This window comes from Vulpes lagopus, chromosome 19 (assembly GCF_018345385.1).
Source record: "Vulpes lagopus strain Blue_001 chromosome 19, ASM1834538v1, whole genome shotgun sequence".
In the NCBI taxonomy this organism is placed as follows: domain Eukaryota; kingdom Metazoa; phylum Chordata; class Mammalia; order Carnivora; family Canidae; genus Vulpes; species Vulpes lagopus.
This window is the reverse complement of record NC_054842.1, coordinates 18,441,659-18,465,819: the sequence shown is the minus strand read 5'-3', so window position 1 is coordinate 18,465,819 and position 24,161 is coordinate 18,441,659.

Sequence of the window (24,161 nt, the reverse complement as noted above, 5' to 3'; positions counted from 1 at the left end):
CTTAACTTCTTCAAACTTTAGTTTTCTCATCTGTAAAAAGAGATTAAACCTCATTACCTCAAAGGATTGTGGGTAGGGTAAATGAGATAAAGTTTATAAATCATCCAGTATAGGCCAAAGCAGGAACTTTTTAAGTGGAAGTGCCTTTTCATGACAATAAAGACAATGATGATAATAAAGATGATATACTGGGTTACCATTTGTCTGGTTTGAGTTTTAAGCCTGGATCACAGTCCCAAAGAAAAAGCAGTGTAAGTACTGTAAATAATGTAGAAACCCAGGCAAAAAGGCTCCTCAGGACTCCAATCTACATCCCCATCCCTGTGGGAAAGATGGTGGGCTCTTTTCAGGTACTGATTACCACCAGGTAAATCTTGCCTATGGTATTGCCAAGTGTAGGTTGGTTTGCATGCTGAATTGTGTTTTCAACTCTGCATGATTACTCCCCCCTCCTATGCCTGGTCTATGTTTCCCAGAATCCCTCTTCTGCAGTTCTGGGTTAGAGTTTAACCACTGGGAGGAACTTGCAGAGTTTTGGAAAGAAAAAGTGAAGGAGAAGCCATCATTCTCAGGAGATACTGTCAGATGTAGCAGCTTTGTAGACTTTTCCACAAGCTCTGTCTTGGGTTGTGCAGCCAGATGTAGCAGTTCCTCAGAGATCCCCCACCAACTCTGCTTTCTCCACCTACTCCAGTGTTTCAAGTTGAGGTTAAAAGTGGCTGTTTCCTTAAACTTCTTGCTGTATCCTTGAGATCTTTGCTCTTCCAGCTGCTTTCTCTTTCTTGTAAACCTGATTCCTATATCAAACCCTTTATTATCATAATAGTATAGTAGCTCTGTTTTGCTGATCAAACTTAGAATGAGACAGCTCATTACTCATTTACTGCTTCAAGGGTGCTTGATTATCAAGAGGAGGCGTTGAAAAACTTTCTTTTAAATGACTAGTAAATATTTTAGCCTTTGTAGGTCAACTGGTCTCTGTTGCAACTCTTCAACTCTGCTGTTCAACAGCATGAATGCAGCCAAAGACAATACATAATGAATCAATGTGCCTGGTCCAGTAAAACTTTATTTATGTGTGCTGAAATTTGAATTTTATATAATTTTTATTTGTCATAAAAATTTTTTTCTACCATTTGTAAACATAATGTCCATTCTTAGCTCATGGGCTGTACAGAAACAAATGGATACCTGTTTTGAGCTATAGTTTTCCAATTCCTTATCCCAAGGAGGGCTAGTAGAATCAGCCAGATATGCACATAAACCTTTGCTTGCTGCTTACTATGTGATGTGGGGTGATATATTTAATCTCTGAGCCTCGCTTTTAAAATGGGGACATTTACACAGACATTGTAGAGTAGGGTTGCTGTGAAGATTAAATAGGATAATGTATGTAAAATCTTTACTTGGCTGCTGGGTGCACAGTTCATGCTCCTCATTCATCATTATTACTGTGGTTTGTGGAGCTGCTATTGGGTGTTCACAGTTCATTCATGCAGTTAAAAGGGGACTGATAGGTTTTTGCAGCCATTGGGACTTCCACAGGCAAGGTAAAATGATTTCTAGCCAAAAGAACAATGAGAGAACTCCTGAGGCTTTTTGCAAACTATCCACCAAACTTGAATTAAATATAAGAGCGCTGTCGGCAATCCAGCCACCAGATTGTTACTATTGATTCTTTTCAGTGCACAGAGGGGATTAGCCACAGGGTCCTAGAGATTGGAAGGATGGGAGAAACAGAAAAATGGAAAATTTTAACTTTATTGTATGATTGAGGTTAAGTGGTTAAGTGGTGGGATTATGAGTGATATTTAATTTCTTGATGTGTTAATTTCTTTTCAAATAAATTGTTAAAATGATCCTGTTAGAAGAGTTTAAAAAGTAAAAATACTGTCATAACAGTTTGAGTAAATACCATGTTATAAAATATGTAAGCCCATTTAAAAATACAAAAGAACATCCTAAAGCATTCAAAGCCATTTGGCTATGATTTATCTTTCAGTTTTCATCTCAAATGTCATCTCTCATAAGAAAATTTTCTTGATCTAAAATATTCAAAAACAGGGTGCCTGGGTGACTCAGTTCGTTAAGCATCTGCCTTCAGCTCAGCTCATGATCTCCGGGTCCTGGGGTCCAGCCCCATGTTGGACTCCCTGCGCAGTGGGGAGTCTGCTTCTCCCTCTCCCTCTGCACTTTCCCCTACCATGCCCATACTTTCGGTCTCTCTCAAATAAATAAAATCTTAAAATAAAGTGAAATAAAATAAAATATCAAAAACAGCCAGCAACCTCCATTCCTCATTACTGTGTCTCATTGCCCTATTTTCTTCATTGTGCTTATTGTTGTCAGACATCATTTGTTTACCTGCTTATCATCCATCTTCCTTTCTCTAGAATGTGAGTTTTCTGGGAGGCACCCTTCATGTCTCCTTGCAATTCAAAATGGCATTCTTTTGACTGACAGGCCACTCCTTCCTTTACTGGACAAGGAAGAAAGTAAAGCATCAGTGTTCTAGAAGGTTAGATTGCTATTACAGCTGCTGCTGGGCTGGCAGCCTTCTTGGTGCCTGACTGTACTCATTTTTTTTCCCCCTGCTAACTTTTAAGGAGGAGGAAACATCTGGAAAATTGTCTTGGCCACAGAAAATAAAAAAGTGCTTACACTCAAGGCAGATGGTACTGTCAAGCAATAACATCTGGAGATGAAAATCTAGCTGACAACAGGGTAATTGTCAAAATATTTAAAGACTGCCCAGGTTGTTCATTTCACATTATATCTTCATCCCTGCTGAATTTTTGATTTGGTCAACACATATGGATTGGCTTTCCCATGTGCATATAGAGACTATGGATTCCATTTATCCACCGGAAAAGAGAGCTGGCCTCAGTACTAGGCCCTGTCTGTAGGTCCAAAATAGGCGTGTGCCTGAAAAGCCATTTGAAGATCCCCACACCTTCAAAAGGAAAATGCTTTTAAAATATTAGGCTTCAGTGAGTATCTTTAGCAATGGACTTGCTGGAAAACTTAATCTGCTTTTCTTCCAAAGGGATGTATCTTATTTTAAAAATCATCTCCAAATGTCCTGTTAATATCCTGGAAATTAGGCAGGATGGTGAAAAAGGCAAAGCATTTTACTTTTTTGTTAAAAAAAAAAAAAAAAAAAGAAAAAAGAAAGAAAAGAAAGAAAGCTTTGCCCTGCTGACCTAAGCATTTGGTTGATGAACTAGGAGAAAGAAGACTGTCCCAAATTAAGGTCTTAATATAGATTAGATGGGTCCCAGTTGCTTTTCAGCAGAATACACACCATTTATTATATTTTGAGCTTCACACGTTTTGGAGCTATTAGTGCTTTTCTAGTGTCTATAACCTAATTAGTATTTTTGCTCAGATAAAATTGGTCTATATTTTACCTGCTCTTTCTTCAAAATGAGAAATATCTTCTAGAGTCTCAAAGCCATTCTTGTCCCAGGAGAGAGTTGGTCTTCTAACAAGAGGAAACTATGTGGGAACTTGATCTTTTAAGGCTGACTAATGACACTGGTTTAGATCATTTTTTTAATTCTATGACCAGAGCAAGCAAGAGAGCTTGGAAATGGAGTTATTGTAATATCTCAAGGAAAAGTCTTAATTTACAGATATTCTCACTCCCAAAGCCTAGAAAATGATCTTTCCTTCTTAGACTGGATTTAGCTAAGTAAGCAGCACTTTAAGAACTAATGTCTAGCGTCATCAGACTGACTGAGTCTAAAGCCATCTCACTTTTTATAACTTTATTTTATGGTCTCACGATCCACAAAGCTTCTCTTCTTGTATTAAGAAATATGACTTTAAAACATTGTGGTATTAATGTTATGCATTTTTCTTTTTTTTTTAATTTTTTATTTATTTATGATAGTCACAGAGAGAGAGAGAGAGGCAGAGACACAGGCGGAGGGAGAAGCAGGCTCCATGCACCGGGAGCCTGATGTGGGATTCGATCCCGGGTCTCCAGGATTGCGCCCTGGGCCAAAGGCAGGCGCCAAACCGCTGCGCCACCCAGGGATCCCCTGTTATGCATTTTTCTACAGGAATTTACCTTTCTTTATAGACATCTCTGAAGCTGCATGTTTCCCCTCAAGCCCCACTGTTCTGACTTGATACATAGAAAACTGAAACCCTGAGAAATCCAGTTTACAATGTCATGGTCCAAAGAGTCTCAGACCTAAATTTTGGAGCTCCAGAGTTTACTCCCTACCTTTCATGTGGCAGCAGTATTTTAGTACACCTCCCTTTTTTTTTCTCTGAAAACTCTTAAGAATAGTTTCCCCTTGAAAAATATAAAGTCAGAACTTGTGCTTCCCACATTAATATTCCCATATTTAAACAAACCCCTCAATTCAATTTTTCCATTTCTAATACTCTATCATTAAAAATGATAATTTATTTTATTTTGATATAAATAACGAAGAAGGGATGCTTTAAAAATGTTAAGAGCTCGGGGTGCCTAGGTCACTCAGTTGGTTAAGCATCTGACTCTTGATCTGAGCTTAGGTCTTGGTCTTGGGGTCATGAGTTCAAGGGCTGTATTGGGCTCCATGCAGGGTGTGGAACCTACTTTAAAAAATAAAGATAAATTTTAAAAATGCCAAGAGCTCAAAGAGGTTTGCTAAGGCCTATAGGAAAGTGAAGAACTAGAATCAAGAGCATTTGGGTAGAGCTGAGAGTCACTCAAGCCTTCTTTATCAATGTCATGGGGACCAGATGAGTCTACAACTACCGACTTGAGGGAAGTAATAAGGAAACTGGACTTATGGGAAAACGGAATGTGAAATCTTCAAGACTTATGGATATAGGGTCACAGTTCCTTTTTTCTGTGTCATTTGAGAACTAGCTGAATAAGTCATTTATAAAACGATTAGACATTGGAGAAACTGTTGGATGAGATAGATACAAACACAAAACAACCACATAAAGAAACTCCTCAGCCCAGATCATGTGGGAACCTCTTTCTATACAACTTCTACTTCCATGTTTGCAAGCTAAAAGCTGTAAGAATCAGCAAATCAGACAAACTGCAAAACTCACAGCCCAATAACTATCAATTATGGGACAATAAAAGAATGAGTATTACAAAAAAGCAAAAAAGAATATTTGGGAAAATTTTGGAAAAGGGAAATATATGCTTTGAAATAACCTCTATGGATTGTTTCCATAGAAGTTTATATAGAGTTAATGATGGACTTAGGCGATATATCTTGGAAGTCTCTCAGAAGACAGTACAGGGACAGAAAGGAATGGAAAACATGAAGAAGAATATTAGAGATATTGAACATAACATGAGATATTTAAGTATAATTTTAGTACACCTAAAAGTCTCTCACAAAAACAGAATTCAAAGAATGTTAGAGAATATTTGAAGTCATAATGGTATAAAACTTCTCAGAATTGAGAAAAATTCAACTAGTCTTGAGATCAAAATAGCATTACAAATCTCAAATAGGAAGAGTTTTACACCCAGATGTATCATAATGGAAATGTAAAATGCAAAGGCAGAAAGAATTTTAAAACCCTCACAAAGACATCACCTGTGAAATCCCAATAATCAGACTGAAAGAAAAACTATTCAACATAAAAAAACGTATTCCATAAGACCATAAAATACATTCTGGGTTATGAAGAAGAATAGTATCTGTTAAAGACTCTGTACTCAGTGAAATCATGACTAAACAGTGAGGGTAAAATGGTATTTTCAGACTATAAAGATTTACAAGATATTGGAGTACCTGAGTAGCTCAGTCGGTTAAGCATCTGTCTGGCTCAGATGATGATCCCAGGGTTCTGGAATTGATTCCCACATTGGGCTCCCTGCTCAGTGGGGAGTCAAGCAGACTATTCCTCACCTCACTTGTGGTTTCTGTCTCATACTCTGTCTCTCTCAAATAAATAAATAAAATATTAAAAGATTGACAAGATTCTACTTACAGACCATTCCTGAATCAAAACAAAATAAATGACAAAAACTAGGAATGGATGTATTTTACTAGGAAGGAAGTTAAACCCAGAAGAAACCATATAATGCAAGAAGTAAAGGTAAAAAAGATGATGGTAAACATGTTGGTAATACTAAATAAATATTAGCTATAGAAATAATGACACTGATTTTGGGAGAAACATTTGAAAGCAAAGGAGAATCAAACTCCTAAGCAAGAATGTGGATGATAGAGATAGGAGTTCAGAGTTATAGCATTTTAATTTTCTTGTTTTGTTTGGGAAAGGAGTGGAGATATTAATTAACTTAAAGCTTACATAGATAAGCATATTGAAAAATTAAGAATAGTCATTGAAAGAATGGAAATAGAATATATAAACTTTTAACAACTGGAAGAATTAGAATAAAATGGTAGGACAGAAACAACATCATTTAGAGTAGGCCTCCAGAGGTGAAGTAATATGAAGTACACAGATATATATGAGGTGATGTTGTTCCAATGTGTTGAGTTTATGTACACTTAGACCTTAGAGATAATTTCCAGTTTACAGGAAACACAGGGATAGAAAAACTAGTTAAATGACATAAGAGTGAAAGTGAAGCAAACAGAATGTAGGCCATTCTGTGGAAAAACTGACTTGTCTTGGGGGAAGATAGGCATAAAAAGGAAAAAAAAGAGAAGAGAGATTATCTGTTTATATTAAAAAGTCATAAAAATTTTATGTAACATGTAAATCTTGTTTAGATCTTCATTTGAACAAAGAAATCATAAAAAATAAAAAACCCCAAATACCCCCAAAACATTTTAAAGACCATTGGTAGATTTGAGGGTCAACTGGAATCATATAACACTGACAAATTAGTCTTAATTGTATTAGAAGTGGAAGTAACATGGTAGATATGTGAGACAATGTTTGTAATTTTGAAATCTTCAACGTATGCAAGGGTAAAATGATATGAGCTGTGGGGTTTGCTGTAAAATACTTTAGCAAAAAAAAAAAGAAAGAAAGAAAAAAAAAAGAATAGAGAAAGCAAGTGTGGGCCAAGTCTAGCTAATCATTGAATTTGCATTAGGCCATAATGGAATTATCTCAACCTCTATACTTTTGTTCATGTGTAAATAATTTTATCATATTTAAAATAACATTTTACTTCAGAAAGTTAAAAAAATGAAAGAATGGAAAATTATATACTGGGTAAATGCTTATATAAAAATCAGTTTAGGGGATCCCTGGGTGGCTCAGCGGTTTAGCGCCTGCCTTTGGCCCAGGGCGCGGTCCTGGGGACCCGGGATCGAGTCCCACGTCAGGCTCCCTGCATGGAGCCTGTTTCTCCCTCTGCCTGTGTCTCTGCCTCTCTCTCTCTCTCTCTCTTCATGTCTATCATGAATAAATAAAATCTTAAAAAAAAGAGTCTCTCTCTTAAAAAAAAATCAGTTTAGAGGGAGTTATGGTGGTTAGTGAAATGGGAGGAGGGGATCACGAGGTCTGAATTTCTAGTCATAAAATAAATAAATCATGAGAATGTGAGGTACAATATGGTGACTACAGTTAGTAATATTGTATCATATATTATGTAGCTTTATATGGGGGCAGGGCAAACTACACTTATTATAGTGATCATTGTACAGTATTTACACATATCAGATCACTTTGTTGTACCCTGAAAGTAATATAATGTTATATGTCAATTATATCTCAATCAAGAAAAAAGGAGATATCCACCTCTTGAATTTACCTTTGAACTGGAGTTGTATGAAATTAAACTAAGTGATTTGAGATTTTGGAGTTTTAGGAGAAAATAAATAAATAAATAAATAAATAAATAAATATTCTTATTTAAAAGGACTCTATTTATTTATTCATGAGACACAGAGAGAGAAAGGCAGAGACATGGGCAGAGGGAGAAGCAGGCTCCCTGCGAGGAGCTGGATGTAGGAATCAATCCTGGGGCCCGGGATCACGGCCTGAGCCAAAGGCAGATGCTCAACCCCTAAGCCACCTAGGTATCCCCCGAGAAAATTTATTTTAAATAAATTTATGTGATATAAAAAAGAGCCAGTTTAACTATTTTTATATCATATAAAATATAATGTAACACAAAAATGCTAATTATGATAGTGATATATTCTAATGATAATAATTGACTAAAGAAGCTATAACTATTACGAGTCTGTATACACCAAACAACACAGCCTCCAAACATATAAAACAACCACTGGCAGAATTACAAGAAGAAATTGAAACCTCTGTTACCCTCTGAAGGTTGTAATACATGCGTTTTTGAAACTACAAGTTACAGAAAAATATTATGAAGGATATTTAAGATTTTAGTAACAGATTTAACCAACTACTAATAGAGATATATGATTTCTACCCCCAATGTATACATATATATACATATATATGTTTTAAAGACACAGAGAATAATTATAGAAATTGGCTACAAAAGTAAATCTCAATGACACTCCACGAATCTGTATTATACACACCATGCTCGCTGAACACAAAGTCATAAAATTAGAAATGAATAACAGAAAGACAATAGAAATCCCTATATTTGGACGGTAAACTATACTTATAAATATTCATGTGTTTATAAAGTTACAATGGGGAATTTAAAATATTTAGAATGAAATAAAAGAACTAGTTACATATCACAATTTGTGAGATATAGCTAAAGAAGTAGTTGAAATGATTAACAAAATCTCAAAGCTGAATATTTGAAATACTCATGCAATTGATAAAAAGCAATAAAGAATAACAACTTTAGAAATAAAAAGGAGCATAGCTACAGACAAAATAGCTCTATAAAAAAACTGTGGACAAATCAACCATTTTGTGCCAAATTTCTGGTATCTACCAGGCAATATATACGTTTTTAGAAAAATAGGTTATTGAAATTGATTCAAGGGAAATAAAGCCAGATTTATCAAATAACTATGAAAGAGGCTGAATTGGAGTATAAATCTCCATCTTTCATCTTTTTCTGAGGGTACCAACCGCAAAGAGTTTTATTTTATCAAGCCTTCAAGAATAATTCCTTTCTAATTTAATTGTTTCAGAGGGAAAGCTTTCCAACTAATTTTAAGCTCATATCAACTTGTCACCAAAATTGGACACACTATACAAAAAAAAAAAAGAAAAAGAATAAGCTGATTTACACAGAGATTGAAAAACCTTCTAGATATCAATAACTCATATCTAGTAGTATACAAAACATATCCTGACTATATATGGTTTACCCAAAGAATGAAAGATAGCTTAACTGTACAAAATCTATTAATGGTATATACTACAAAAATACATCGAAGGAGAAAAAACTATTATCATTCTTGAAGATGCTGATAAAATTTACAAGTATTCATGATTAAAAATTCTTAGCAACTAGGAAGAACTTCCTTTACTTGAAAAAAGATTATCAAAAATTTAAATATATAAAAATATTGTAAATAATTCAAACGATTTAGAAGAATTTCCATTAAAATAAAGAACAAAATAAAGATGCATCTATAATTATTACTATTCATTCATTAGTGTCCTGGTGGTCTTATCCAATGCAATAGAGTAGGAAAAGTAAATTGCTAGTGTAAGATTTGGAAAAGAAAATAGAAAATTGTCATATGTGCAGCTCGTAAATTGTTTGGTTAGTGAATCTAGCAAAATGTATTGACAATGTGTTGAAACTATTAAGAAAGTTTGGCAAACTTCCTGGGTCTAGATAAATATTTTAAAACCAATAGTCTTCAAATATTCCAGGAATAACCAATTCAAAAATATAGTGAAATTTAAAAATGACCCTAGTTATAAAAATAAGAAAACTAGGAATATTTTTTAGGAACATTGGGGCAATATCTTTAGGGAGAAAAATATATAATTTATTGAAGGGCATACACAAGTCTTGAATATATGGCAAGATATAATATATTCATAAATGGGAAGAATTACTGTTTAAAAATTACAAAAACTATTGTAAAAGATAAAAGAGGTGTGTGTTTGTGTATGGAGTTTGACAAGTAGTTCTCATCATCCATATGGATGAGTAAAAGTCCAAGAATAATATTCATAATTTAAAGAAAAAAAGGACAGGCATCTTCATGCACCAATTATCAAAGTTTTACTCTTATTCTATTAACTTTTTAAATTCCAGTATAGTTAACATACAGTGTTATTAGTTTCAGTTGTAGAATATAGTGATTCAACAATTCTGTACACTACTTAGTGCTCATCATGAGACATGTACTCTTTAACCCCCATCCCCTATTGCAACCATATCCCCACACACCTCCCCTCTAGTAACTGTCAGTGTTTTCTCTATAGTTGAGCCTATTTCTCTCTCCTTTTTTCTTTGATCCTTTGTTTTGATTCTTCAATTCCACATAAGAGCAAAATTATATGATTTTTGTTTTTCTCTGACTAATTTTGCTTAGCATTGTACTAACTCCATCCATGTTTTTGCAAATGGCAAGATTCCATTCTTTTTTATGGGTGAATGATATTCTGTATTTTCTTTGTCCATTCATCTGTTGATAGATATTTGGGCTGCTTCCATAATTTGGCTATTGTAAATAATACTGCAATCAACACAGAGGTGCATGGATCTCTTTGAACTAGTGTTTTGTATTTTGGGGGTAAATACCCAATAGTGTGAATAGTGAATTATAGGGTAGTTTTATATTTAACTCATTGAGGAGCCTCCATTCTGTTTTCCACAGTAGCTGTACCAGTTTGCATTTCTACAAACAGTGCACAAGTGTTCCTTTTTCTCCACATCTTTCCCAACATTTGTTGTTTTTGATTTTAGCCACTCTGACAAGTGTGAAGTGACATCTCATTGTGGTCTTGATTTGCATTTCCCTGATGATTTGTGATGTTGAACATCTTTTCGTGTGTGTCTGTTAGCCATCTGAATGTCTTTTCTGGAGAAATTTTCATTCATGTCTTCTGCCCAATATTTTTTTTTATTAGATTGTTTGTTTTCTGGATTTTGAGTTGTATAAATCCTTTATATATTTTGGATAGTAACCCTTTGTCAGATATATCATTTGTAAATATCTTCTCCCATTCAGTAGGTTGCCTTTTAATTTTGTTGATTGTTTCTTATGCTGTGCAGAAGCCTTTTATTTTGATGTAGTCCCAATAGTTTATTTTTGCTTTTGTTTTCCTTGCCTCAGGAGACATATTTAGAAAAATGTTGCTAAGGCTAATATCATAGAAATTACTGTCTGTGGTCTCTTCTAGGATTTTTATGGTTTCAGGTCTCACATTTAGGTCTTTAATCCATTTTGAGTTTTTTTTTTGGATGGTGAAAGAAAGTGGTCCTGTTTCATTCTTTTGTCTGTTGTTGTCCAGTTTTCTCAACACTGTTTGTTGAAGAGAGTGTCTTTTTCCCATTGTATATTCATTCCTCCTTTGTTGAAGATTAATTGACCATATAGTTGTGGATTCATTTCTGGGTTTTATATTCTGTTCTATTGATTTATGTATCTATTCTTGTGCTGGTACCATACTGTTTTGATTAATAGAGTTTTGTAATATAACTTGAAGTCTGGAATTGCAATACCTCTAGTTTTGTTTTTCATTTTCAAGGTTTCTTTCACTATTTGGGGTCTTCTGTGGTTCCATACAAATTTAGGATTGTTGTTCTAGCTCTGGAAAAGTGCTGTTGGTATTTTGATAGGGATTACATTGAATGTGTAGATGTCTTTGGGTAGTATAGACATATTAACAATACTTGTTCTTTCAATCCATGTGCATAGGATGTTTTCCTATTTCTTTCAGTTCAATTTCTTTCATCAATGTTTTATAATTTTCAGATGTTTTTTACCTCTTTGGTTAAGTTTATTCTTAGATATTTTATTATTTTTAGCGCAATTTTAAATGAAGTTGTTTTCTCGATTTCACTTTCTGCTGCTTCATTACCAGTGTGTAGAAATGGAACAAATTTCTGTATATTTCCAAAATCAACGTTTTTAAAAAGATATGATTAAGACAATGTGATATTGGTGAAACGTTATGGAAATTAATAAAAGAAACAAAATAGAGAAGCCAGAAATAAATCTATGTATACATGGTAACTTTGTAGTGAGAGAGAAGCCATTGTACATCATTGCAAAAATTGGAACACAATATAAGTTATATGAATAAAAAGATTCCTTAATAAGAAAAATAAAACTTTTGGGATAAAAAGGAGAGTATTGTTATAAGTGTAGTGTCGGCAATGATATTTTGACTGGAACTTAAAAAGGCAGAAATCAGAAGGAAAATATTGATGCATTTGATTATATTGAAGCCTTAACAGTATGTGTGACAAAAGATAACATAAACAATTTAAAAGCAAAACTAGAGTAGCATATATATGTAAATATATATATGAAAAAAATATATATATGAAGAGCATATATATCTGAGAAAGAAAACATTTCCAGAATATATAAACAACTCCAAGGATAAGAAAAAAACTTACCAAAAGATGTGAATCTTACAAACAAATTTCAAAAACTTGGTTTTGAACAAAAATAGCAAGGTACAGAAGTACAACATGTAATGTTAATTATATAAAATTAAAATAATCCCCCCAAACTTATATATCATTTATGATTCACATATGAATTGAAAGCATAAACACATGGACTTAATAGCTACTCATTTACTTCAGAAGAGTAGTGTTTTGGAGGAAATGAGCTAGTGGCATAAATCTAGGTAGAGTCACAAGGAATAATTCAACTGAATTCATAAATTTTAATCTGGAAAAGATAAAAGATATGAAGAAAAAATGAAAATTGAAAACTGGCACTGCTTCTGAATTAATGAAATGTTAATATATGGCTACATTTGAAAAGCAACAATACAGAGGCATCTCTCAAATATTTGATTCTGAAATTTGATCTGAAGCCACATCTTAAAACTAGCCAGGCAACTTGTAACCTACAGGACATGACATGTATTGTTTATTTCCCTTGGCTTAGACCTCTACTTCTGAGAACTATGTCTCAATGTTTCTTTGTTGGGGCTAACCCAGCTTATACAGTTCTCATGAAACCAGGGCAAGAGGTGGGAGTGCCTCTTACTAGTAGTCATGAGTGTGTGAAGCCAGAAAATCTTTATTAATAGTTTTAAAAGACAACTATATAAATGGCATTGTGGAATTGGACAGTGCACAGTCTGTGCAACTGTACACTATATCATTCTATGAGAGTGATGTAGGGTAAAAGTTGAAAGAGAATGTGCAAGCCTATTATATACCAAACAGGGAAAGCCTGGGATGGGTATAGAGAACCAAAGAAATTCTCCAGTAGCAAGAAGCAACAGCTAAACAGCTGGAGGTGGGAGTTTGATTTAGAGATCCCAAATACTATTGTATTTCAGCTCTGCCTCTATCTAGTGGCATGGTGCCAAGGTACTGGATCCATTTACAGGGTCTGGAGTAGGATGAATACCTTTTCCTCCTGGCCCTCTATCCTATGAGGTGGGAGCAGGGCTGAAATTTTTCCAAGTTTGCTTAGTGATAGGACTTAAAGGATTTAAATCATTCTAGCATGTTCTGGCGACAGAAGGCAGGTTTCCTTTCTGGTCCTTCCAGCTGACATCCTCTCTGGAACTAGTAATGATGTTTGGAAGACTAGTATTTCTTTCATGACTTTCTCAGAGGTATCATCTAATGTGGACAGAGCCAAATGCTAGCCTGAGGGGTAGAGGCTTTTGTTGGGTAGAGGCAGGTGCAGCCGAGTCTAGTGAAAGATGAAAGTGGAACAAGTGAAGTGGTCATTGGAGTTGGAAAGCTGTGGATTTGCCAACTTAAGCTACCTGAAACAGCTACAGCCGAGGAAGTGATGTGACTGTCTCATTTGGATATGAACTCTTAGCCCTGCTTATCAGATCCCTTAAACTATCAGTAGAGTGTCCACAGTGCAGTATTCTGGCCATCACCAGTCATTGGTGTGGTCCTCTTTGGGGGTATACAACCAGATGTGCTTTTTTGGTTAGAAATGATTTTATCTGATCCTCCCCGCTGTCCTACTGGGCACCCCCCCCCCAAAAAAAGAAATGATTTTATCTTGCTTGGTTATGATGGAAAAGGATTGGCCAGGATAGTTGTTGGGTTGTGATGGGGAAGGTCTGCCTCAAGGAAACCCTTTTTCTTTCATTCTCAGGAGAAGCCTTGGGTAGAATCAGTCTCTGAAGAAGTGCATGCAGAATTGTTGACTGCCCCACCAACTCCCCACTCTGGTCAGGCCTAGACCTCTAAATGATAGAAATGTAGGGAGAACAATCTTAGTCCTGGCTTTAGGCACCAACTGAATGAGTATCTGTTCTTTCTAGATCTTGCTCTTGGTTGTAAGGATCTCCTTTTAATCATTGAGGCTTGAAAGAGAACTAGTGAAGCAATGAGAGTATATCACTACATGACTTATTTCTTGATCCTGACACCAATCAGATTCAGCAGGAACAAGGTGTATCCAGAACCTGGAAGCCCTTCTTAGCCCCAGAAGCAAGGGAACCTTTCTGTATTTAGGTCAGGATCCTTCTCCACTTTGACATCATTCTTTGTTTGGTAACATAAACTCCTCCAGACCTCCCTCCAAAGGGAAGTTTTCTTGTCATTAAAGTGATGCTCCTTTCTTCCTCCATTTTGTCTCTTCTACCACCAGGCCTGGCTCACTTAAACAATTTCACCTTAATTTAGTAACTCCTACTTCTTCTAGCTAGACTTATACCCTTTCTCAGATTCTCTTTTGGATCCAAATTTCACCCTTACAACATCTACCCACTTTTTATAAGTGTTTTTCTAAATTTTATTGTATGAAAAGGATCCTATTTGTAATTTCTCCCCATCTGTTTTTCTTGTTTCATTTTTCTTTTGTATTGCTTAGCTGCTTGAATACATTACTATCACAGGAATAGCCTTATCCCCTATTAGCAAAACTCCCCACGCTGAACCATATGAACTTGCAACCAATCATCCTTTCTTTTCAGGGTAATCTCCTCTTAACCAGGCCCAGGTGTTGAATTCAGAAATAACATTGTCCCACTGCCAGAGAGAGCTGTGACCTATTTCCTCATCCCATTGTTCCAAGGGTTGCCATGTTACCATGGTCCTTTGTGATTCATTGGTTCCTCTAATTATAACTTTATGCTATTCTTATAATAGGCACCAGAGCTCAGGGTAGTTCTCCATATGCCACATCCTGGGTATTTCTTCCATTAGGAACCACTTCACTTCTGTGGAAACACAGATGTGGGGACACACAGATTCCAAAGAGACCTATCCTTTTTTTCTTTTTTTTAAGATTTTATTTATTTGAGAGAGAAAGAGAGAGGGAGAGAAAGAGAGAGAGAGAGAGAGAGAGAGAGAGAGAGAGAGAGAACAATCAGGACAATCAGCAGAGGGAGAGTGAGAAGCAGGCTCCCTACTGAGCAGGGGGCCCAATGTGGGGCTTGATCTCAGGACCCTGGAATCACAACCCAAGCTGAAGGCAGATGCATAACCAACTGAGCCACCCAGGTGCTCCAAGGAGGCCTGTTCTAAAGTATCCCTGTGTACACCGAGAGAATTTCATGTGTGGGTTTCAAATATGTCCTTCCTGGGATAATTTAAGAACTAGTTTTCAAAATCATTATTCTATTTTAAAAAATATTACTATTTTTCCTACCGGAGGACTTCTTTTCCTCTCCAATGTAAGTCATATTATAACACATTCCTGGTTGTTGGTCTTATAACCAGATTGTATTTTATCCCATTTGATTTCTTGCCAGTTCTCTATAGCTCTGGGTTTGGTTCCAGACAACTCAGCATGTGATCTTTATGAACATGACCCTGAAGTCCTATAGATATCAATCCCTAATGGCTCTTTCACAATTTTGCAGACCAAATACCCAAAGTACAATTCATTTCAACAATCAGGAGCAGCCTGGGCTACCTGGTTCTCTTACAGAAAAAGCCAAACATGTGCCCCGCTCTGAGATTCTCTTTACCTTAGATGTCACCACCATGGGCAGGGGAATCAGATTTCAATTTTAATTCCTCAGCAGAATCAAAGTTCTGCCAAAACCAGAGGAGAAGTTAGTAGATTTTTTTTAAAGTATTAATTTCACATCTAATCCTGAATATATTTTTCTATATAAGGTTAAATTCCCCTTTAGCCTCCATTCCTTATTCTAGTCCTCCACTAGCTCCCCAGTTTTGATCATCAATTTTTTTACTTTCTGCTGTATAGTTCCAGACTTTCATCTATACATTTTCATACATAAACATATTACCTATAAATAATATCATTCTGCATTTTGCCACTTTTTTCTTGAACTTAATAGCATGTTGTCTCAGTTCTCTAGGGCTGCCATAACAAGTGGGTGGCTTAGACAGCAGAAATTTATTTTCTCACAGTTCTGGAGGCCAGAGATCCAGAGGCATCTGCAGGGTTTTTTTATCCTTTTGAGGCTTCTCCCCTTGCCTTGCAGATGGCTACCTTCTTGCTGTGTCCTCACATGGTCCTTCCTTTGTGCATACATATCCCTGGGGTCTCTGAGTGCCCTAATTTCCTCTTCTTATTAGGACACCAGTCAGATTGGATTAGGACCCACCCTAACAGCCTCATTTTAAATGAATCCTGTCTTTTAAAGTCTCTATCTGCAAATACACTGACATTCTGATGTACGAGGTGTTAAGGCTTCAACATATGAATTTGGGTGGGTGTTAGTGGCACAATTTAACCCTTAACACATACCTTTGCTGATCCTTCCATGTTAGTATATATAGATTATGTTAGTTATAATGAGATTTAGGTAACAGAAATCACCAAATAATTGTGGCTTAAGAATATAAAAATATATCTCTGTCACCTATTTAAAAAGCAGAGAGATAGTCAAGTGAGGACTGGCTTAGTGTTGCATGAAGTCAGAAATTCAACCTCCTTCCAGCTTGCTGCTCCACCATACATGTCATTCCTTCTCAGTGTTAACTCATGAGGTTTTCCAGATGGCTCCTGGAAAGCCAGGCATTTTGCCTGAATTTGCAGTCAGCTGGAAGGAGGAACCTTAAGAACAAGTCCCTGAAGTATGGACATCATTTGCACTTATGCACCATTGGCTAGAACTTAGTCACATTACATATAAAACTGCATGTGAGATGGGAAATATCTTGTAGGTGAGATGGCCACATTTCCAGGTAATATTGAGGAGTTCTACTACTCATAAAGAAGGTAGGAGCAGTCAGTATGGGAATACTACTAATAAAATATATCTTTTTTAAATAAAATGTATCTTTAAAAAATTTTGAATAGGGGGTGGTTTCAGTGATTCCCTCTTTTTTTTTTAAGACTTTATTTATTTATTAATGATAGATACAGAGAGGCAGAGACATAGGCAGAGGGAGAAGCAGGCTCCATGCAGGAACCCAATGTGGGACTCGATCCCAGGACTCCGGGATCACGCCCTGAGCCAAAGGCAGACACCCAACCACTGAGGCACCCAGGCATCTCTCAGGGATCCCTTCTTGAGAAGAAAGTAGTAGTTGGAGCACAGAAGAGGGGAATGAATTCCTAGTATTTATTGTGAATTCCAGTAATTTCTGGCCACTTTTGATTTTATACTGTATCAGAAATCTCCCATTTGCCCTTCTAAATTTACTCTGTCCTTCTCACTCCTCACTCAGCCTGGGGAGGGTGCCTGTATGAAATGTACATGAGATTCTTTGTTTTCTGGCTTTCATTTGGGTTGACCTAAAAGAAGTCCTAACAAAATCAAAGAGATGGTGGAGAGTGAGGTCAGGGATTTTTGGCTCTTGGATCCTTCCTGTTTGGTGGCCTCAGGCTGTCTGTGTCCCATGAATCAAGATCACCACACTTTTCAAGGCTGCCTTTTATACATAGTTCTTCCCTCCCCCTCCCCTCCAGTGTCCCCCATCTCTACCCCAGCCCTTTGCCCCTTTAGGCCTGTGAGTGGAATATGCTCTTCTGTTGTTTCTAGTTTGAGGTGCTTGTTCTCCAGAATCCCAACACCAACTTCAGTTTGTGTTGTGTGAGATTTCTACCTCATTCTTGTCATCCATTGGGCAACTTGTTTCACCTCTATGGGGTTTAGATTGTTCGCTTTCAAAGTAAGAAACTGTCTAGACCAGGAGTTCTCAAACTTAGGTGAGCACCAAGATCACCTGGAAGACATATTAAAACCCAGATGGATTGTACCTCCAAAAGTTTCTGAGTCATTTGGTCTAGGGTAGGGTCAAGAATTTATATTTCTTACCAGTTCCCCTGTAATACTGCTGCTGCTGGTGGTATAAGGACCTTACTTTGTGGAACAGTGGTCTAGAAGATGATCTTTAAGACTCTACTTGTGTCAGTATTCAGTGACTTAATATCAACATGCCGTTTTGGCACAGCTCCATTTTATTGTTCTTGTGGATGAAATAATCCTACTGGTGGTGTATTGGAAGAATCCTTCTGGTAATAGTTACCACAGATATTGGACTATGGCCATCTAAATAAAATGGGTATCATGTGGAATTATTCAGTGAATAATAGAAACCAGGTCAAGGGTCCATACTTGAAGAAATAGTTGTTCAATTCCAGGTCTGGTTTTAAAGCACATGTTCAAGGGTTTCCTATGTATGTAGTTCCTCAGTAGATTTCAATATGCAAGAATTTTCTTTTGTCTCTCATTCTTACATTTGTGTTGTCTCTGAATTCTATTGTTGGTCAAAAGAATCAGAAATTAGAAGAATATGCTTCCTAAACATTTATTTTGTTAAACTTTGTTAGACTATTGGAGCCTTTATAAGACAGTGTGTCTTCATTTGTAAGTTAGGAGAAGGTTTTAGGAATAGGATCCAGAAGAGAAAAGGAACAATGAAATATAATTGTAGTTTCTCTCTTTCTCACTGGTAATTCAGTGGAATGAAACAGGAAGAAATATTTTGGGATTATAAGTGTATAAGGAGGAGATTAATAAATATGGAACAGACACATAATAAACACAGTTATTTTTTCCTCCACAGTACTGATCAGCACAAAGGATGTTCAACAACATAAGCCGTATATGTTTAACACATGTTTATACATCCATAGAAAGTACATAGATAATGGATATACACATATACACATACATATGTTGTCTAACTGGCAGTCTGCTCTTTTAGAATTTTGTGTAAACAAATACAAAAAGCTCATGTAATTCAGCTGATGAGAATTGTTGCAGTGTCCATTCATGATTCATTCTACCTTATATTAAGATTTATGTAGGTGCCAGTAATGTTTATGGATATGCTAAGATATGCTAAATAAATGATCTCGGAGATGGTATGCACCTAAGAGCAGCCTGCACAGGGCAGGTTACTTAGTAGCCAAGTGGCTACATTATGGGCCAGTAAATATTGTTTATAGAAGTCATGAGGAGGTAAGCAAAAAGAAAATGTCAAAAGCCACAGGTAGACCAGGCATAGGAGGTGATGGTCAAGGTAGCATGAGAGAGAGTTGAAAAGTAGCTGTTTCCTCAACAGTTGATGCAACCCTTACTATGACATTTTTCTCACCTGATACTCTTCATCATGGCTGGATCCCATGTGGGTTGACTTCTGTCCTGGATTGGTTGCACCTGACAATTAAACATGTCTTAGAGCAGCCCGGATGGCTCAGGAGTTTAGCGCTGCCTTTGGCCCAGGGCGTGATCCTGAAGACTCAGGATCGAGTCCCACGTCGGGCTCCCTGCATGGAGCCTGCTTCTCCCCCTGCCTGTGTCTCTGCTTCTCTCTCTTTCTCTCTCTCTCTGTGTCTCTCATGAATAAATAAATAAAATCTTAAAAAAAACCAACAACATGTCTTAGCCATATGCTAGAGTCAGGCTATAGACCAAGATCTGTATCTACTTTTTCTTTTCTGCTCGACAACTCCTATTAATGTTTCCAGTATATATTAGGCAGTTAATAGGTGTTAAAGAGAGGCAATCTTTTATTTTGCTTTAATTTACAGTTGCTACAACTTGTCACACACATTGAGTTATATTGTGCAGCTTTTCAATAATGATGTGATTCTTAGTAAGCTGTGTGTTTCGGGTCTGCTGGAGATGTTTGCAAGCTATTCAGTCCATGGGCATTACATCAAACCACTGCCAATCTGAGCTCCTTAATGTGAATTTCCTATTGATAATGAGCTCATTGCCAGCAGCTTAGACTTTTGCCAGTCTTTAACTGCCTGGCTAGTTATTTATATCTTACCTATTGGTCATGGGAAGAAACAAAAAAGACATATACAAATAAGAGGGATGGAAGCAGTCACATGATGGACTGTGTCTTGATTTCTAGATTCTAGAGTCTGCAATTTTGGAAACCAAGTAGATAAGCCTGTATTTTATTAAATGAGACTGAATCCTACATGACAAGTTTTAATAACTCAGACTCAAAATACCTCTAGGTTTGTGGTGAACGAAAGAGATTGGCAGTACTCTGATAGGGAGTAGTGTGTAGAGCTACTATCCTAGTGGTCCAGGAAAAAATATTTGGATGTTATATTCCCTTACTCCTTGCATCCCTTCCTCACTTTCCTTCTGAAGTAGGATTGTAAAAAATTCAACTTTACCAGGAATAATTCTGGATTTGGTTATAAGGAGAGAATACATTTTAACTCATTTAGAAAAAAAATAGGGTTATATTACAGGATATTATTCATTCATTCATTTATTCATTCATTCTTCAGGAAATATGTAGTGGATGTCTACTATGCGCCAGACACTGTTCTAGATGCTAGGGATACATTAGTAATAAAAAGATATAGAAATCCTTGATCTCATAGAACTAATGCTATGCCATGTCATTACCAAAAGGCAGATTTGAGACTGGGCTTCCAGAACCAAGGACTCAGATCCCAACATGTCTGTCTTTGTTTTTGCCTCTACTCTTTTAACTATGTTTCTTTATTTTTTCAGACTGGAGTCACTCAAATATTTAGAGACTTGGCTGTGATTACACCCAAGCCTCCCACCTCATGCCTTTGCCATTAGAAAAGTTCCACCCTCTTCCCTCCATTCTTAATGTGAAAAATTCTCTGACTTTCCTGGCTTGGGTCACATGACTAAATCACATGCACATTTCCTGACCTACCAACTGTGGCCAGTCAGGCCAGTGGCTTCTATAATTGGCTATCTTCACATCAGTGTTGGATTGGAGGAGAAATAGTTCTTCCAAAGAAGGATGCTATTCCCTGAAGAAAGAAGTAATGCTGGGCAGATAAAGTAATAGTAGTTTATTATGACATCTGTTATGTTACAATATTCTTGTTTTTTTGTTAAGATTTTATTTATTTATTAATGAGAGACAGAGACAGAGAGAGAGATTGAGAAAGAGAGAGAGTGAGAGGCAGAGACACAGGCAGAGGGGGAAGCAGGCTCCATGCAGGGAGGTCGACGTGGGACTCGATCCTGGGTCTCCAGGATCAGGCCCTGGGCTGAAGGCGGCACTAAATCGCTGAGCCACCCGGGGCCGCCCATTCTTGTTTTTTATTAAGGTTATTTGGGACATGATTTATATTCCCAGATGTATTCCCAAGATTCTTGAGGGCAGATATTATTTTATTCATCTGTGTTTTCCTCAACTCAGGTAGCATAAAGCATTGCTAATAATAGTTGCTTAGTAAGTGACTGACAAACTAATAAATGGCCTTGGGTTTTGAAATTCCTCCACCGTCTTGGGACAGATCAAAAATTATAATGGGAACCAATATCTATTGAGCACTTATTCTGTGTCATGTGGTATACTAAGTGCTTAGCAAATATTCATTTAATTTGTGCTCTAGAAATTAATGTAAGCTGTAAAATTGTTATTTCCACATTTTGATGGGAAACTAAAGCTTGGCAAAGAAGTAAATTTTTAAAAGTTACACTCTTCTATGTTAATATATCTGCCTCGTTTAAAAAAATCAACTGTATAGTATTCCTTAGGTAGTATGTTTTGCCATTCCCATAAAAGGACACTTAGGTTATTTTCAGGTTGGAACTGGGACTAGGATTTGAATCTAGGAGTCTGTGACTTTTAAGAATCTGTTCCTAACCAACCTGTTGTAGCTTTCTCGTTTTCTTTGGGAAAGTTCTAACTTTCTTTATTTTAGTCCGACAGGTGCATTTTACTTATTTATTTTTATTTAAATTCAATTAGCCAACATATAGTACTGCCTTAGTTTTATATATAGAGTTCAGTAGTTCATCAGTTGCACATAACACTGAGTGCTCATCATATCATGTGTCCTCCTTAACACCCATCACCCAATTACTACATCCCCCCACCCACTTGCCCTCCAGCAACCACCTCAGTTTGTTTCCTATAGTTAAGGTTTTTCTCACTCTCTGATGACTTCCCATTCAGTTTTCCCTCCCTTCCCCTATGATCCTCTGTGCTGTTTCCTTATATTCCACATATGAGTGAAACCATGTAATAATTGTCTTTCTCTGATTGACTTATTTCACTCAGCATAATACACTCCAGTTCCATCCATGTCGACAGAAACGGTAAGTATTCATCCTTTCTGGTAGCTGAGTAATATTCCATTGTAAATATATACTACATCTTTATTCATCTGTCAATGGACATCTGGGCTCTTTCCATAGTTTGGCTATTGTGGACATTGCTACTGTAAACAATGGGGTGCAGGTGCCCCTTCAGATCCGCATGTTAGTATCTTTGGGGTAAATACCTAGTAGTGCAATTGCTGGGTCATAGTGTAGCTCTATTTTTAACTTCTTGAGGAACTTCCATACTGTTTTCCAGAGAGGCTACTCTGTAAAACCAGTTTGCATTCCCACCAGCAGTGTAAGAGAGTTCCCCTTTCTCCACATCCTCACCAACATCTGTTGTTTCCTGGCTTGTTAATTTTAGCCATTCTGACTGGTGTGTAACAGGTCATGCATTTTATTCCATTCTTTATTCCCTACTATTTTAGCACACCACTTAAAAAACTCAAGACATTTCTCTTGTCTTTTACTCTGAAAAAACATGTTGAGGAGTATCCAATGATGTATTATGAAAAGATGCTCATTGAAGAGTTTTTATAAAAGCAAATAATTAGGGGCAGCCCCGGTGGCTTAGTGGTTTAGTGCCGCCTTCAGCCTGGGGCGTGATCCTGGAGACCTAGGATCAAATCCCATGTCAGGTTCCCTGCATGGAGCCTGCTTCTCCCTCTGCCTCTGTCTCTGCCTCTCTCTCTCTCTCTCTCTGTGTGTGTGTCTCTCATGAATAAATACATAAATAAATCTTAAAAAATAAAAAAAAGCAAATAATTAAAAACAACCTAGTTATCTATCAATGGAGAATGGCAAGACACATACTAAAATTTGCAAGGAATACTATGCAGCTGATCAAAAAGATTAAGGCAGGTCTATTTTCACTACCATAAACAGTTCCATATCTCATTGATCAGTGAACAAAACCAAGAAAGGTATGTATAATATGATTCAATATGTGGAACAGAAACACTACAAAATATATGTGCTCTAATGTGTATATTCTAGAGACAGGGGTTGGAGAAAGCAGGGCAAACCAGAGATGTTTAGGCATTTCTATAATGTTCTAATTTTTTAACAAAGAAAATGTTTTCAAATGTTACTGGTATTTATTTAAAATAGTATAGAAGAACAGACAAGCTTTGTCAAAGTTTTGTTAATGAGCATGTTTACCAGGGAGACATTAGGGCCCGTATTAAGCAGGAATTAATTAAGGCAGATATTGACTGAGTCAGAGTTTCCTTTCTGAATCAGGTAAACGATCCCAATCTTACATTCTTAGGTTAATATAGCCAATCAAAAGAAGTGAAAGAAAAGGAAGTTTTCCTTTGGCAAACAATACAGATTTGTCATTCATAAGCATATATTCCTCTCCTTGGAGACTTTGTAACCCAACAGAACAGATGAGTGTTATTAGGAAACTCAGAATATTCATTTGTGATATTTTCTCTGGCCAGTGTCCCAGTTTTACCATTTGGACAGACTCATGCTAGAGAGGTGCTTTTTTTTGTTTTGTTTTGTTTTAAATAAAAAGAAATATATTATTTTAAGAATACATTTGCTATAATTATCAGATGAATTTACTGGTTATGTGGTGGCTTCTCTCTTTGGCTGGGATCTGTCATGTTCTGCAGTGCTTCTGGGAGTTTTTATCTAATTTTTCATCTGCTCCAATTTACATTTCCCAAAGCTTATTTCTCTAATTGATTTTTGGT